This window comes from Rhinolophus hipposideros (assembly GCF_964194185.1).
Source record: "Rhinolophus hipposideros genome assembly, chromosome: 6".
Taxonomy (NCBI): domain Eukaryota; kingdom Metazoa; phylum Chordata; class Mammalia; order Chiroptera; family Rhinolophidae; genus Rhinolophus; species Rhinolophus hipposideros.
The window spans coordinates 14,267,524-14,282,731 of NC_138052.1; positions in this window are offsets into that span (position 1 = coordinate 14,267,524).

The window sequence follows — 15,208 nt, forward strand, 5'->3', positions numbered from 1 at the left end:
TTATGATTTTTTCTAACAGGAATCCTGTCCTCCTGATAATTTTAATCTCCACTAATTTTTGAGGCCTAGTGCTTTCATTATCTGCCTGAACCTCCAATTGCTCAGGCCCCCAGGCCTTGAAATGTGCCTGTTGATCTTTGTCCCATCTCTTCTCATGGCCTGGCAATGGGTAAGTTGCATGAAGAACCATTGCAACAGAAAATAGGGGACACATAAGGTAATAAAATAGATAAGAAAATCATCTCTAATTTTTATCCCCTAAAAATAAGAATAAAATGATACAGCTACAACCTATGAAAAAGGAATTCTTTCTTAATTAAAAAAAAAAAAAACAACTATTCTTTCATTTGTTTCCACTCATATCACATTCAAATACCAATTTTAAAACAATTATACTGTTGATCTTCAGGAAAATATCTCATCATTCCTGTTTATTTCTGTATTCTTTATTATTATTATTATTATTATTATTATTATTTCTATTAGTTCTTGAAAATTAAAAAAAAATGGAGAGATTGTTAGGTGTGAAATTAAGTAGAAAGTTCAATGAGATGTGTTTTTCAATCTTGTCCCCAGCTCTACCTGATTATCCAGGAATTTATTTTATAGCACAGCATGCTGGAATTTCCTCTGCTTTACTCCTTTAATACCTTTTGGACTGCCCAAAGGAAACAAATGGTCTCCTGAATTTGCCAGGTAAATAATCCAAATCTCTAAAATTTAAACTGCTCCCCATTTTAACTTCATAGCATTTGCTCACCAATGAGGAGGTAAGGAGCTAACAATAGAATAGCTTTTATTTCCAGCATCATATTTTTATTACTCTTCATTAAATACAGTATAGAGGAAGCATTATTTATCAAGTCTTAATGATGTGCTATGTACTGAAAAAAACATATAATTAAGCTATAAAATAATGATATAGATTTTAGAGGCCACAGCTTAATCCAAAATCTCCTACCTTTCTGCTTCTTTCTTATTTCCCTCCACATTTGACTAATTGACAATTATTTGTTGAGAGGCTATTCTTCCCCTATATGTACTAAACAGTAATGAGACCTGAACTGTTATACTATTACTGTGAAACAAGACCCTAACCAATGAGGTGCTTAAAGTCTAGCTTGTGAGATAAAACTTTAATGGATAAAGTAATTAACAAATAAAGCTATGTATACTAAGTGAAAACTGTATGAAACTTCCTGTACTCTTCATTTAAGTGTCTGTAAGTAATATATCCTGGCTCCTGTCAACGTGGAAGAAGAAAATATAAGAATTAGAACACATGTTCCTTATTTAAATAAGGTCAGAATTTATTTAGAGAAAAAAAATAACATGTATATGAATATAGCCAGCATTTCCCAAGTAAAATGTATATTTTCTCGAAATGTCCCAGGTTCTAATAGCTTTATGTGGTGATTCCATATAATAGAGATAGATGAAATGGTATTTTTAAGACTGTTTTAATTGCCTCATAAGTCTACACTGACTATTTATAGTACATGAAATGCTAAACAGTTTGCAAACCTGTAGTAATGATCAGTTTAAAATCAGTAGGGACTCAAGAGGTAACGTCTTAGATTCTAGAAACTCTACCATTTTATCAACCTAGAATTCTTTAGACCAGGATAATTGGATATCTCAACCAAACTGTGACTAAGGCAAAATTTTCCATATTTTCTGTATATGATAAGAATATGATATAAACTGCTTCTATTATTTCTAGAATGCTAATCTTGCCAGTTTTTAATTCACTTGATATTAATTACCAAATGCAAAGTGAATAAATACATATTTTATATGCATATATATTATATATATACATATACATGTATATATACAGATATATACATACATATGTATATATATATATGTATGTATGTACATACATATATATACATATATATATACACATGCATACATACATACACATTATTTGGGGCATATAAACGGGGCTTTAAAAATACTTTATTTCTAACTTCATCTTAAACATGTTTTTAACTATCTTAAAATTCCTGCAGGTTAAAAGGTGACTTGAAATTGCAACTTTAAATGAAAAATGAATTTTAATTTCACTTGCCAAAAAGAATACAATCATTCAGTTGGTGTATATGAGAATTCTCAGAAGCAAGAAGTTCTTCTTTTTATCATTACTGAAAATTGTAATAACAAATCCCAATGGGAACCAGTGCTGAATTCAAATGCTTAAAAAAAAAAAAAAATGAAGAAGTATTTACAGCTGGGATAAAATCCCCAGTTAACATAGCAGCATTAACAAGTTCTTCAGGTACTGAAACAACACAACAGTCCTTTTGATGTTTCTGTGTTGCTGTTGGTTCAGAGCAGTGAGAAAGTAATTCAGTTTCACTGGCCAATTAACCCAGGAAGGCACATTGACAAGGAGAGTCAGAGCAGAACCCCATTTTCTCACGAAAGAACAACAAAGGAAACCATTACATGCCTGCCTTGGTCACTTCATCGTGCCCATTTGTCTGGTCCAATTAGTTTGGGTTTCTTCATCTGGTTTGTTTTCGTCCTATGACTAGAACAACTCCTGTCTACAAACTGTCTTCCTCTTCTATATTTCTAGGTAAAGCTGTGTTTGCCAGAAGGGCCTCGGCTCAATGCATTTTCCATTGTTGTTTACATGAATGTTTCCAAACACACTGCAAAAATGTCAGGAGATTTCTCATCCTTTCTCAACTCCCCAATCAACCATCTCAAATATATAGAAAACCTCTCCTTACACTCTCCCAGCTGAAAGTTAAACAATATGGAAGATAAAACTTAAGCACTAAAATACTGTATTGATTTTTATTTAAGGTCAAAGCCCTCTTTTGTTTAATAAGTATTCGGAATTCTAAATACTTTGTACATTTGAACAGTATTTACACTCTAGATCTCAACTCTGTACCAGCCCTACCTTGCTATGGATTATAATCAAGACACCCTGAGATGATGGACCAAATAGTAATCACCTCTGGGATTTCTCAGAGAAAATGCCCCTGCCAACAACATAATTCTGCCTTTCTCACAAGGAATCAAAAACTATGTTTCTGTCTTTCCACCACCCATAGCTATTTCCACCTCTATCATGGTTGTGGAAACACAGACATGATGTTCGTTTATCTTCCTTACTGCCTCTCAACTTCTGCATCATTAAAACATCCACCTCCAACTATATTCTCCTTTTCTATTTTCTTTCACATATTTTGTCTTCATCTAAAATATGCACCAGGAACAACATTTAATCATGGGGAGATTAGGGTTAAAAATCTAGAAGTCGTGAAATAAAATCAGATATTTCAAGGACATGATTCCATTAATTTTTGAAGTGCTTTAAAAATGTCCAGAAACTCCCCTTAAAATCCCAACAAAATTATTTTCAATTTATATGTCCTCCTCTGGGTAAACCCTCCTATTCTTTGTATCACCATTCAGAATACATTTTAAATTTCTCAATTTTACTTTTATTCTCTTTTATTTAATTACTAGAATTATAAGAGTTCTATTTTTTATACATCTTCATGGCAAATGTACACTATTTCAGATATATTAAGGCTAAATAGTATTTTGTGGACAAGCCTCATAACTTGCCATTTGAAACAATTTCATTAGGGAAGTAAATGCTGAGTTCCAAACAACTGATTTACAAAGGAACATTTGGTAAGCTACCCATTTGTAGGTGGAAGACTTCTTTCATCCTATATTTTCTGCATTCTAAGTTGTAATTCTAACAAAGTCAACCAGTAGAATGTTCCTCAGGAAAGTTTTTCCAGATGTACAAGATGTGGTCAGCATCCTCAGTGAGCTGCTGCCAGGACACATTACACCCGGGAGCAATCCGAACCTCTCATTAGTTCTTTTGAACTCTAACTAACTCAAAAGGGAAAACCTAGACAATGTGGTATTAAATCCATCCTGGACTAAGACCTTAGGAAAGTTACTCAGCTTCTTAGTTTTTCCATCTAAAAAATGATAAAATAACTTGATGGAATATTTTAAGAGAGTTATAGTTCAGACAATCAAGTTCGCGAACTTGTTGCAACGATGTTGCTAATCTTTTTTGATGTCAGTGGGATTATTTTTTATGAATTTGTACCAACTGGACAAATAGTTAACCAAGTTTACTATTTGGAAGTGCTGAAAAAGCTGCATGAAAAAGTTAGGCAACCTGAACTTTTCGCCAAAAATTCATGGCTCTTGCGTCACGACAATGCACCAGCTCCCACGGCACTGTCTGTGAGGGAGTTTTTAGCCAGTAAACAAATAACTGTATGGAACACCCTCCCTACTCACCTGATCTGGCCCCTAGTGACTTCTTTCTTTACCAGAAGATAAAGGAAATATTGAAAGGAAGACATTTTGATGACATTCAGGACATCAAAGGTAATACGATGACAACTCTGATGGCCATTACAGAGAAAGTTCCAAAATTGCTGTGAAGGGTGAACTAAGCACTGGCATCAGTGCACAGCTTCCCAAGGGAAGTGCTTCGAAGGTGACCATAGTGATATTCAGCAGTAAGGGATGTAGCACTTTTTCTAGGATGAGTTCAGGGACTTAATTGTCAGACCTCATATGGAGTTCCTAACAGCACCTTAAATTTAGAATAAATAGCTAACAAATTAGGTATTATTATTATTATTAATGATTCAAAGCATTGTTTAGTATCAGAAAGGCTCAGGAAGAAAAACAAATTGATTCAACAATGAACAAGTATTGCTTTATCTAGGTAGCACCATGAAAGATACAATGGAGATATATAGGGTGGCAGTAGGACAGGGTAGTATGATCTAAAGGTACAAAGTCTCAGGTTTCAGACATCAAATATGCACCGACTATGACCTATTAACATGTATTTAATTTATCCGTCACAAAGGTTAAAATTTTGAATTCAGGTCAATAGAAACAAAATTTTGCATGAAAACTCAGAATTTCTGATTCTCTTAAAAAAGAGCACTCATATTTCTGCATGGTAAGAATCAGGCGGAGTCGAGGGCTGTGAGGCCTCCATACTGTTGTCACCATGTCCGCCATCCTGTGTACTTCAGTGATTTACCTCCTGGTCTCTCTAAGCCACTGTTTGCAACCCTTGTTTTGGATAACGATTTTAAAAAGATATCCTGTAAAGAGTCCTTTACCACTTACTATTTTCATAACAAAGTTTAAAATTGTCTATTTTAGGAAGTCAAAATGAATCAATTAGCAAAAGAAATTAACCATTGGATAGGCACCTATTGGTGTAGGACTTAACTAGGCACTACACAGTTATTTTTTAAATGATTAGACAACAGTTTAAACTCTATACTTTGAATAATAATAATAATAATAATAATAATAATAATGTTTCACATTTACTAGTGCTTAGGGCCAAAACCTATTCCAAGCTTGTTCCCTACATTAGTTTATTTAACCCTCACAATTACTTTTTGATGTAGGTGCTAGTTTTTCCCCATTAGCTCAAAAGAAAACTGAGGTAATACCGTAAGATATTAAATGACCTGCTTCAGGTCCCATGGCTGGGAAATAGCAGAGCCAAGACTCCAACAAGGCACTCTAGACCCAAGACCATGTTCATAACTATCATGCAATACAGACCTTTCGGTACGGTTCATCTTTTTCCTAATAATTTGAAATACTGCCATTATCATATGTTTAAATATATATAGAGAGGGCTCCAAACAAATATATACACATTTAGAGAAAGGTAAACTGTATTAAAATTGTAATACTGAATATATACCAATAACAAAAGATGAATACAAGTCACATTTGACTTCTGCAATTACAAGAGGTGCTCAAAGTGGTTACAATGAGCGTCCAGACACTTCTGATTACGGCGAACTACTGCTTGAGCAATGCTGACCACAGTGTTCACTTGTGCACATTTTTTGCATATATATGTGTGTGTGTGTGTGTGTGTATACACATATACATATATACACATATATATAGATCGCATAATGCATATATGAATGAACCACACATATATATACATATGTGTGTATGATTATGCTATTATTTTCTACTGATAATTTTATATATATTTTTATTTAATCATTCACTGTATTGTTTGATCACATCTTGTATAGTCAATACACATAGTCAATATCAGACTGCTGTATTTGTTATGGTTTTACAGGTTGCTTTGATACATTTCTTGGCTAATCTCAAAACATATTCTCCTCCAAATAAATTTTAGAATAAGTTTTGTCAGGTTGATAAAGAATCATATTGGGATTTTAATTGGGATTACCTCAAATTTATAAATTAATTTTGGGAGACTTATCACCTTAATAATATGAAGTCTTTCTATGCAATCATAGGATAGGCTAATTGAAAAGATCTTTATGTGGTCAAATTGACAGGGCTTGGTGATGGATTAGAAAAGAGGGATATGGAAAGAGAGCTTGCAGATATGTTGTGTGGTTTTTTTTGTTGTTTTTTTTAACAGACACTTCCCCAACCTTTCCAAGAACAGTAATCTCGATATTAGGAAGCCCAAGAGCAGCCATTTGCTGGGAACCAGGAAATCACCTTCTCAATAAAAGGAGCCATTTGTACTGTAGAAAGGAATAGAAAAGCTCCTCCAAGTGACATGCCCTGGGATGTAAAATAAATAGTGGACAAAAACTAGCAATACAGAGTTCCACTTGGGAAACACGGGAGGCTGACAGAAAATGTGGAACACAGGAGAGAAAAAACCAGGTGTGAATGAACATTTACTGAGTGCTCGTACTGTGCCAGGCCCTGAGCTGCACACTGTGTATGTAGTCTTCCAATAGCATCTAAAAACAGGTGGGTGATGTTGTCCTCATTTTCCAGATGAGAAAGCCAACGTTCTGAAAAGTTAAATAACTCTCCCACTTTCCCATCAGCAAAAAATGTTGAAAGCAGAGTTTGAATCGAGGCCCTTGAAGCCAATGCCATGATTGTTACACTCTGTGTAAAACTAGGTTTCCTCCAGACCTGAGCCCATTTTTCAGGTTTTTAGATGATTAGAGGTGGCCTGTGTGGCAGCTCTGACAAACACAGCTGTCAGTGTATGCAGAATGGAAAAAATTAAGATTATGAGCTGTACCACTTCATATACAGCAGTTCTTTTAAATATAATAAGCAATTATGTAGAATAGTCAAAATTAATGTAATGTACTCTAAAAATCAGTTGAGTCATTCCATATAGTAGAGGATACTGTTATGGATTAAAACAGGATAAAAATAAAAATTAAAAATAACAACAACAAAAAAACCTTTTGCTCTGAGGACACAGCTGACAGAATGAAAAGACAAGCCATGACTGGAAGAAAATATTTGCACATCATGGGCTAATAAAATACTTGCATCTAAAATATGCCCAAAAATATAGATTTCTTAAATCTCAACAAACAAGAAAAGAAACAACCTAATTAAAAATAGGCAAAAGAGCTGAACAGAAACCTCACCATTGAAGATAAACATATGGCAAATAAGTATATGAAAAGATGCTCAATGACATTTGTCATTAGGGAATTGCACATCAAAGCAACACAATGTCACTATATGCCTAGCAGAATGGCAAAAAAATCTAAAAAACTGACAATATGGTACTGCAGGTAAAGCATTCTCATTCATTGCTGGTTAGGGTGCAAAATGATATAACCACGTTAGAAGACAGTTTTTCAGTTTCTTATAAAGCTAAATATAGACTTACGGGAAGTCCTACCTACCTACCTACCTACCTACCTACCTACCTACCTAGGTATTTACCCATGTGATTTGAATGTATGTCCACACCAAAACCTTCATGTGAATGTTTGTAGCTCTTGGATTCAAAATCACCAAAAACTGGAAGCAACCATAATGTTCTCCAAAAGTTGAACGGATAAAGTTACCGTGATTCATCCATAGAGAATACCATTCAGCAATAAAATGGAATGAACTAGTTATCCATGCCACAGTATGAATGAATCTTAAGTGTATATTACTAAATAAAGAAGTCTATCTGAAAAGGCTATATACTTTATAACTCCATTCATATGGTCTTCTGGAAAAGGCAAAAATATAGAGACACAAAAACTTATGAGAGATCGCGTAGTGTTGGGAAGGCAGACCATTGACCAGGTGAAACGCTGGGACTGTTTAAGGGTGGTGAAAATATTCTGTATGGTAATGTTGTGGTGGATATTTGATGCTATGTATTTGTCAAAACTCACAGAAATTTACAGAAAAAAGAGTGAATCTTAATACATGCAAATTAAAAAAAAAACAAAAAAACAATGACTAGTAGGTTTTAGGGGATCCCAGGAGGGAATGTATACTGTGACAAAAAACAAACAAACAAACAAACAAAAAAACCTAACTGTATAACAAAAGTATGATATGGCCCCAATGAAGAGGGTGGGTTAAAAAAGTATTGACCTAAGGGACTTTAGAAATGAATGGAATGTATAAGACTAGAGATAAACGCAACCGTGTGTAAGCACAGTGCTATAATTGCCAAAGTTGGTTCTCAAGAGGATACAAGTCAACAATTCTGAAATGACATCACATGTACACCTGATATGCACAGTAAGTGGATGACCAGTGGTGGAAGTCAGATATCTCACTGTTGGAGTGAGAGGTTACAGACAAGAAAACAGGGAAGTCTAGAATAATCTACATAGTACAGTAGTAGATGTGGAAACATCAGTATGAATTAATATTTAAATACTTATAGGTAAATGTAGACATATGTAGAAATAATTATAGATATGTAAACAAGGTCAAACAATTAAGTTTGCCAACTTGTTGCAGCGTTGTTGCTAACCTTTTTTTGATATCAGAGGGATTATTCTTTAAGAATTTGTACCAACTGGACAAATAGCTAACCAAGTTTACTATCTGGAAGTGCTGAAAAGTCTGAGAGAAAAAGTTAGATGACCTGAACTTTTTGCCCACAGTCCACGGCTCTTGCATCACGACAATGCACCCGCTCCCACGGCACTGTCTGTGAGGGAGATTTTAGCCAGTAAACAAATAACTGTATTGGAACATCCTCCTTACTCATCTGATCTGGCCCCCAATCACTTCTTTCTTTACCCAAAGATAAAGGAAATAGTGAAAGGAAGACATTTTGATGACATTCAGGACATCGACGGTAATACGACAACAGCTCTGATGGCCATTTCAGAAAAAGAGTTCCAAAATTGCTTTGACGGGTGGACTAAGTGCTGGCATAGCTTCCCAAGGGGAGTACTTCGAAGGTGACTGTTTGCTACATACCTCAGCTACATTGCTACATACTTCAGCAATGAGGTATGTAGCACTTTTTCTAGGATAAGTTCGTGAACTTAATTGTCAGACCATCTCTATGCACAGGTTAGTATACATACATATTTTCTAGCCTGTTTGCTGAGAGAGCCAAGAAACAATGACACTCCCATGATAACAAGCACACCCACCACCCAGATCTTGGTTTCTAATACCGTCCACCAATAAAGGCACCAGGCCTTCTTAGAGGGATGGCTGATTGTAGACCAGGACATAGAACACACACATAAACCCAGAGCATCTTATAGTGTCAGAAAGTAAGGAAATGCTCAAGAAGCACAAATGATGAGGGTATGTCAAACGGACACAGCTAATCTGAAAGAGTTTCCACTGGCCAAAACTAGAATAATTTGAGGAACAAAATAAAGTAGTATTGAATTACAATCCAGAATGTAAAATAAATATCCAGAGTTCATACAGATAGAAATGAGTAAGCACGGGAAAAGAGACAAGTCTCTGAATAGAAGAATTTCAAATAATTTACATAGATTCCCCACCTCCTCAAGGAGACAGAGCATAACTAAGTGTAGGCGGTGCTTAGTATCTTGCTGCCAAGACTAAGGTGTAGGGAGGGAGCAGGGAGCATTTGCAGTGGAGAAACCTGAAGCACTCCCTTAGCCGGGTAATCAAAGTTAAATCATCAATAAGGCATGTTGATAGCATGTGCCCTTGGTATAATGTGAACTGAATAGCAAGTCTCTTCTTAGGTTTTTCTCCCAGAAAACCATAGCCCCAGTCTAACTCTGAGAAAAATATCAGACAAACTCAACTTGAGGGACATTCTACAAAAAAAACTGATTCCTCAAAACCGCCAAGGTCATCAAAAAAGAGGAAAGCCTGAAAAAATGCCATAGATTGGAGGATTTCTCTTTAAACGTATGACCAAATGTTGTGGGGTATCATGTGTGGGATTCAAGAACAGAAAAAGGAATTCAAGGGGAAACTAATGAAACTAAATAAATAATGGAATTTAGTTAAGAGTAATGTATCAATGTTCGTTGGTTTCTTAGTTGTGACCATTGTACCATAATAATAGAAGATGTTAACTGTAGGAAAACTGGGTGAGGGTGTATGGGAACTCTCTATACTATCTTTGCAACTGTTTGTAAATATACAACAACTCTGAAATGAAAATGTATTAAAAAAGAAGACAAGAGCCACAGGGCTATAAAGTACAGCACAGGAAATGTAGTCAATCATATTGTGATAACTATAGTGCCACGTGGTTAATAAGCTTACTGGGGTAATCATTGTGTGACGTATATAAATGTCTAAGCAGTATGTTGTTTTGTACACCTGCTACTAATTTTAAAAAGACACTAAAAAGAAAAAGAAAAAGAAAGTTCTAAGTAGATAAAAAAAAAAAGGAAGAAAATTACCTTGCAGTGCAGGATAATGTTCTGTTCTAATAAAGCCCCACATGTGTTCTTTGATCATCCTGCTCCTGCATTTTCCTGACATCAGCACAGTTTGTTCCAGTTATTTCTCAACTGCGATGAATTTGGGTGAATACCACCATGTTCTTCCCTCTGTTCACAAGGACGCCACCTGTGTCTTAGAAGGCCCAGGTCTTATTATCTCCTAACCAGCCCCCCAGTCTCCACACAGCTCTCTTCCCCCTCCCTCTTTCTTTCCTCTTGCTTTGTTCCCCCCTTTCCATTCTTTTTATATCTAAATGTTGAAGCTATCGTCTATCGTATTCCATATATCCCAGGTACTTTCATATATTGTTTCTAACCTCTTATTTAGAGATGAGGAAAATGATTCCCAGAGTGTTGAAATAACTAGGTTGTTGGTAAGTGTAGATGTCTGACCAAAAGGAAAAGCAAGGATTTGTCTCCCCATGCACAGTCCCCTGCATCAGCAAGACATTGCTATGTCTTTCTCAAAGCATTCTGGATTCCCTTTCTTCAATGCAACATGATTTAAAAAAAAAAAAAATTGCACTACCTGACTTCTAAAAAGAACTTGATTATTACTGGGAGTGAAGAATTGTACAGGGAAGGGGAATTGGTGGAAAGAGGCAAGCAATCAAATCTTAAGTTAAGACAACCTTGAGAAAACAACCACGATAAAGAAAATTGTTCTTTTCCTGGTCAACCAAAGGGACCAAGAGAAATCTGTAGGCCTAACGCTTCTCACCATTTCTTCCCTTCTACACAGATGGCTCAAAAGGAGTACTTTTTGTGCTCTAGTCACTCAGCAAACCCCATGGGCACTGACGGTGCTTGCCACCAGTGGTTCTAGTCAAAGAAGGAGGGAGGCAGGCTCCTTAAGAATCCTCAGTTTGCAGACTGTGCTCATCGGAGAAAAGACATCTCCTAACTTCCCTGGGCTCACCTGCTGCTGAAAAATCATAAAAAAACCCAAAGCTAAATGGGAACTGACTCATGAAGCTTTTAAATTGATGCCTTTAAAGAGACTGAATAAATTCTTTATGCTACAATTTGGCATGAGCTTTTAATATTAACTACTACATATTTTATAAACTATAGTTGTTGCCAAACACTAAAACAAACATTAAGATGGTTTTGCCTCAACTGGTACTGCGAATGCTTCCAAAACAGTGGTATAAAAAGCCACATAAAACACATCATAACCATGGAAATTATCTGCATTAAACTCACATTTGCCATAAAGTGGCAGTTATTTTTCATCTACAAACAATTATATCTCAATTACTTACTCTCTGTAAGGGAACATTTCATCAAAAACTCTCATTTTATTGATGTAAGGATATATTTTGTTTGGGGAGAAACATAATATCTAATTTGGATTAATTAAAGGAATAGGCATTCTGAATTAGTGAAAAGTTAATGTCTATTGAAAAATATGCAGGTTTATTAGTTTCATATACAGAGTAACAAAAACTAAGCTACAAAGTGTACAGTAAGAAAAGAAGACCTAAAAGAAAATCATTTTTTAATGAATAGATAATACTGCTCAGTGTTCTAAAGTTTGTTACATAGGTCGTTTAAATGTATACTCTATGTTATTCTGTTTAAACTTTGAATTTGCTCAAAAGTTATTTTCTTTTTAACTAGGCAATTATAATAGCCACATCTAAATAATTATATATGCAGAATTACTGCAGTTCAGACAAATGAACCTCTTTTTAATTAGGGAAGGAGTAGCTCAATTAAATCTAGATATATCAACTAATCTTAAATTGTATGCAAATGTCTATAGATTGTAAACAGTCATCAGTATACCAAAAATAAGAAAGGATTGATGTTTACTAGTATTGAGCTTTTTGTTTAAAGTTTCCAAAAAGTTTTCTTAAAAACCTAGAAATTTCAACATAAACATATACACTTAGAATTTAAAATAAATAAATGGAATAATTTCAAATGTATTTGGTTGCAATGGAATGATTTTCAGATAATTAGGTATTTTTATTTTCATATCTAGCTCTGTTATCATTCTAGCATATTGCTGCTTATAGTCTGTGGGAGAGAAACAGAAAACATTTTCCTTGGTTAGATGGTTTGTAAGAGGATTTCAGGAGGTGAGAATGGCTTTAATCCCAATGCACTTCATGTCCACCAGAGATATCCTGTCACCGTAGAGACTATGGCAGCCCAAGCAGTTTCCCCAGGAATGAATGGCAGGAGTAAGCCATGGTGACAGCAAAATGTGACTCTCTTTACTATAACTCAACCAAAGAAAAAGAAAAAAATGGACACTGTTATTAAAGTAACAGTATAAGTTTTTGCACTAACTTACGTATAAAATGAGACAACAACTATTAACATAAAGATTTTATAACAAAAATGTAATGTAGGAATAGCAATGCCTTCGGATAAGCTAAATGATTAGCCATTGCTATTTAATTTAAATTGCTTTTAAAATACAACGTATTTTGAGACCTCTTGTAATGCAGAAGAGAATATTATCTTTGAGATGCTGAGCTGACTCCATTGGTTTTGCATGTATTGCAGAATAAGGGAAACCCAGGGAAGAGGGGAAAAAAAAAAATATATATATATATATATATATATATATATATATGGTCTCATAGAATTTTTTAACACCAGTCTCTGTAAGTAGACCTTACATAGATGTAGAAAGACTCAGACCTATGTGAGATCTACTTACAGAGACTGGTGGCTCTTATCCCTGACATTGTCACACAACAGGTAACATGTACCATTTGGTAATAAATTCTGTGATGTGGGTATTAACAATTTAGATCACTAGAACAAAATCTGTTTTGTCATGATGGCTAGATCACTGGTTATATCACCCAACAGTACATGTTCTATGCTGTCTGACAGCATCCAGCTGACTAACTGAAAAGGTCATAGCAACGTCAGAACATGTATGGTATAGGCCCTGGCAATCATTAAAAACCAAATGTTTTCAACATTCATTCTGCAAACATTCATTTAGCTTCTTTTGCATAATACTATTCTTCACATTTCTATAATTTATTCAATTAGTAAAGGTAATAGCAATTTGGCTGTACTATCCTTTCTAAGACCCAGATTAAGAATATAAAAAAATGTCAGTCAGAAGACACTTATTTAGGTAAATATGCTGATTATCCAGTTTTTATAAAACTATTTTTATATCTAAAATATCAAAAACTTAATGTAACTTTTAGTGACATTAACAGTCTTGTTGAAAGTTCTCTAACACATAAGGCAAGATTCATTCAGAAATTCTTGGTACTGTGAAAGTAACAGTCAAACGAGATGGTGGAAATTCCATTAGAAGTGGAATCCACTTCTGATTAAGTATAATAGGAAGAAAATCATATCGCATTTTTAAATGTCTAATATAGAGAATCCACTGGCTTATTCTGGTAAGACTTTAATTCTTATCAGGGTGATTTCATACATTATAATTTATTTAATAAAATTTATCCTTGCTGTAGTTATATTTTTATAGATTTATTCATGATAACCCTTGTTTTCCAATAACTCAGAGATGATTGTAAAATTGTCACGATCATTCCCAATACTGCATTTAATCTTATCACTGATTTCTTTGATTTATAACAAAGGTATCAAATAAACATGTAAAAAATGCTTTACATGTATCATCTCATTTCATACCCATAACTCTAATATAGAAAGCATTATTAACCCACCTTACAGATGAGAAAATGAGGTTCATAAAAACTTAGAAAACTTGTCTAAGATAACATTGTTAAAAGTGGCCACCTGTAATATGAACTGAGCCCATTCGATTCCAAAGGATACATTCCAAAGCATACCATTGACAAGTATGCGATGTCGCCTCCTGAAAATAGATGGTTTGTCTTGGGCTGACAAAACACACATATGTCAAAAGTTTCAAGTTCATCTGCTTTTAAGAAAATGGTACTAGGGAAGCCAATCTCTTTATTTAACAAAGTCAATCTCAAAATGTAGAAGTCCAGATATCACAACAGGCAGATAGGGGAGATGTGAGTGGTCAAGCTGTGTTTCTTCTTCCCTGAGATGATTTTAGAAAAAAAGAGGGAGTTCGAAATTCCTGGCTTAATCCAGAAGTTGAATCCTGCCAAGTAAGATGCTACCATGATGAGAATTTAGATTCTCAAGAACAGGATATAACTTATCAAGACTCTGCCAGGAGACAACTCTGGCAGGATAATTTAGGATAGCCTGGAAGAGTGACATATGGATGCAAGAAGAGGACTCTTTCTGAAAAGAGACCAGGAATGGAAGAAGAAATGGCCTTTTCCAGTTTCAGTCGCTGTGACTTTCTACCACGTAGATGAGCAAAGTTAATACTCCCGCAATCTCATCTCACCTCACCTTTGAAAACAGATTTCCAGCAGCTCTGAAGGAATATTGTTGAGCTTCTTTCTAGGTTTACCCTGGTTCTGTCTTCTCCAAGTCCAAGCAGGCAAAAAAGATAATGCAAAGGATCTTGCCTGTTAATATGTTAATAGGGACATTAACCATGCTCA